Raw genomic sequence first — 4,175 nt, forward strand, 5'->3', positions numbered from 1 at the left:
ATGCTTGTTAATGAGTGTTGCATTTTGAGTAAAACAAGCAGTCTGCACAGCTTCAGCCCAGAAATAGGTTGGAAGCTTTGCTTCTTCAAGCATTGTTCGTGCAGCTTCAATGAGAGTTCTATTCTTTCTTTCAACAACTCCATTTTGCTGTGGAGTTCCAGGAGCAGAAAATTCCTGCTTTATTCCATGATTTTTGCAGAACTCTTCCATTATCAGATTCTTGAATTCAGTGCCATTATCACTCCTCAAAATTTTCACAGAATCTTTGATCAATTTATCCAGATGTTTGACATGATCAATCAGGATAGATGCAGTTTCACTTTTTATGTGCAAGAAATACACCCATGTATATCTGGTGAACTCATCTACTATGACCAACGCATATTTCTTCTTTGCAATAGACATGACATTCACTGGACCAAATAGATCAACATGAAGCAGATAATAAGGCTCAAGAATTGATGATTCAGTCTTGCTCTTGAACGAAGATTTTCTTTGTTTAGCCTTCTGACATGAGTCACAAAGACCATCAGGAACAAACACTGATTTTGGCAGTCCTCTCACAAGATCTTTCTTGATCAATTCATTTATCTTGTTGAAGTTTAAATGAGAGAGTTTCTTGTGCCAATTCCAGCTTTCTTCAGTTGAGGCTCTACTCACTAAACAGATTGCAGAACCATCAGAACTTGTTGAAAGCTTAGCTTCATAAATGTTACCACGCCTAAATCTCTTCAGAACAATTTTTTCTTTAGATTTACTAACTATTTCACAATGTTCTGCAAAGAAATCAACATGATAACCTCTGTCACAGATTTGACTTATACTCAGTAAGTTGTGTTTAAGTCCTGAGACCAGAGCTACATCTTTAATGATGACATTCCCAAGATTGATATTGCCATATCCCAAAGTTTTTCCAATGTTGCCATCTCCATAAGAAACACTTGGGCCAGCTTTCTCCACAAAGTCTGATAGCAGGGCCTTATTTCCAGTCATATGTCCTGAACATCCACTGTCCAGAACTAAAATATTTTTCCTGTTGCCCTGCAATCAAAAAGACCACTAATTATTAGTTTTAAGGACCCAGACTTGCTTGGATCCTTTGGCCTTTTTAGGTTTGTTAACATTTGCAGCGGATTTAGCATCAGATTTTATGTTAACAGTTTTCTTATCAGAACTTATACTACCAGACTTTGAATCAGAACTTACACTAGAAGGAACAACAGAAACTTTCTTTAAAGAAGGTTTTATTTGATAATAATCATAGTACAAACTATGATATTCCTTACAAGTATAAATGGAATGCCATAAACTACCACAATGAAAACAAGGATTTTGTGGTTTGTATCTAACAGACTGACTCTTAACTCCTGACTTTGTAGATAAGGAGTTAATATTCTTATTCTTCCTACAAAAAGAAGCCAGATGGTTAGAACTTCACAGTTATGACATGCTTTCCTAGGAGCATCAGGAATCAGATTTATAGTTATTGCTTTTATTCACACCTTCCTTTCCATTCCTGTTTTTCCTAGGTGATTTTACCTTGTTTGCATTCTTAACATCTTTCAGCTTATGCTTAAGCTGCTTCTTTGTCATTAAGCCTATGTTAACTTCAGCTGTCTTTTCCTGTTTTAGTTTGTCAGAAGCTAATTCCTTTTTAACTTCTGATTTCTCATTTTCAGATTTTTCAGTTACAAACTTAACAGGTTTTAACTTCGGCTTTTGCTTATCAACAGGCTTAATTTCTACAGTTCCTTTTTCATTTTATTTTCTCCATAGCCTAAGCCCTCTTTCCAGTTTCCACTGCTTAGCAAATTTTGAGTTGTTTTGCCAGAGTTAGTCCAAGTTCTGATAATCTCTCTCTCCTTTTCTAACTCAGTTTTTAGAGATTCATTCATTTTTAGCACTTCATCCCTAACATAAAAAGCATCATCTCTATCCTGCTGAGTTTGATGAACATGACTAACTCTTTTTCTAAGAAATCATTTCTTTTCCTAAAAGCAAGATTTTCAGAAGTTAATCTTTCACATGTTAAAGTTTGATCTCTATAACTAACAAACATGGTTTTAAGATATCTTCTCAACTCATTAATATCATCAGTATGAAAAGCATAAGTAGTCTGAGGTACCTTTGTTTCAGCAGCTTCAGAACTGCTCTCAGAACTTGATTTATCAGCATTTGCCATCAATGCATAGTTCTCCTCACTTTCAGAGTCTGAGGTGTCTGTCCAGCTTTTCTGCTTTGTGACAAGAGCTTTGCCTTTGTCACTCTTGGTCTTCTTGCAATCAGGAGATATGTGGCCTTTCTCACCACAATTATAACATTTAACATTAGCGTAATCTCCTCTGTCAGACTTTCCTCCTCTTCCTTCAGATCTTCTGAAATTCTTCTTATCAGAACTTATGCCTTTTCTGGAAAACTTCTTTCCCTTCCTGAACTTCCTGTATGCAATCTTTGTGACTCCTTTCACCATAAGAGCACACAGCTTCATCATCTCCTCATCAGCATCAGTTTCAGGCAAGCTTTCAGAATCTGAGTCATCATCACTCTCAGAACTTGATGACTCAATATCAGATTTTATGATAAGAGCTTTACCCTTATCTTTCTTTGAGGAAGGTGGTTTGGGGGATTCCTCTTCAGCCTTGAGAGCAACTGTCCTTGACTTTCCTCCTTTCCTCTTGCTTCTTTGTTCCATCTCAAGTTCATGAGTCTTGAGCATTCCATAGATTTCGTCAAGAGTTGTTTCATCAAGATTGTAGTTGTCTCTTATTGTTGTTGCCTTCAAATCCCAACATTCAGGAAGAGCTAACAGGAATTTAAGGTTTGTATCTTCAAGATCATACTCCTTATTAACCAATGACAAGTCATTCAAGAGTTTGACAAATCTATCATATACATCAGTCAATGACTCATTAGTCCTAGAGTCAAAGTGTTCATACTCTTGAGTGAGTATTGTCTTCCTGTTCTTCTTAACTATTTCAGTTCCTTGACACCTTGTCTCCAGTGCATCCCATATCTCCTTAGCAGTCTTGCAGTTGATTACCCTGTTTGACATTACATTATCAATGGCACTATGCAATAAGTGACGTACCTTGGCATCCTTAGCAATAGATGCTATATCTTCAGCAGTGTAATCACTCTTTTCCTTTGGTACGGTCATTGCTGCTTCACCTGCAACTACAACAGCGAGCTTGGTAGGTTTGTGAGGCCCTTCCTTGATTCTATCAAGGTATTCTGGATCTGTTGCTTCCAGAAACATGGTCATCCTTACCTTCCATATGGGATATTCAGATGGTCTCAATATGGGAACTCTGATAGTCTCATATCGACTCTGAGTTGATGTCTTTGATGATTCCTCAGTTTTGGTAGGCTTAGTTGGAGTTTCTGTGTCAGACATGATTGTGTTTGGATCTTTAACTGTATGTGTGTTAACAGAAGGCTCTGATACCACTTGTTAGGTCACACTTTCACTGTAGAGGGGGTGAATACAGTGTTTATTACAATCAAATCAAACTTCAAGAACTTATGTAACAGAAAACAAACTTTATTTAAACAATAAACTCTGTTACAATCCGGAACTGTTATCTCTCAGTGATGAACAAAATATCACGAGAGCTGCTAGGGTTATAGTAAATAATATTCTCGATAATGATAACACTTATAGTGTAAACCCTATGTCTGTGTTTATATACTACACAGTTACAAGATAATCGCTAATTGATATGGAATATAATTCTGCTTCCTAAAATATATCAATCAGATATCTTCTATTCCAAGTATTCCATTCTTCACGGAATTCCTTCTTCATGCATATCTCTTCTTATGTTTATCTTGATCTTCTTAACTTCAATCAGCTACTGTCCTTATCTGATCGTCCTTCAGCACTTAAGTTCCGATATCTATCTCCTGATGCTTATCTCCTGATAACATAAGTACTGATATCCCTTAAGTTCTGTCGTCCAGTATAAGTAGTGATCAGTTAAGTACTGATTTGTTCTGTTCAAATAAGATCTGAAATCTAAACATAAAACATATTAGCCATGACATTATCAAATATATCTAACATTATCAAACTAAGGATATAACTATACCTTTCATCTATTCTTTCAAAATATCAAGGAATATCACTAATGAATATAAAATTGTTCTTCTGTTTTTCAAAGACTTTATTCTAGGGT

This window comes from Apium graveolens, chromosome 2 (assembly GCF_009905375.1).
Source record: "Apium graveolens cultivar Ventura chromosome 2, ASM990537v1, whole genome shotgun sequence".
Classification (NCBI taxonomy): domain Eukaryota; kingdom Viridiplantae; phylum Streptophyta; class Magnoliopsida; order Apiales; family Apiaceae; genus Apium; species Apium graveolens.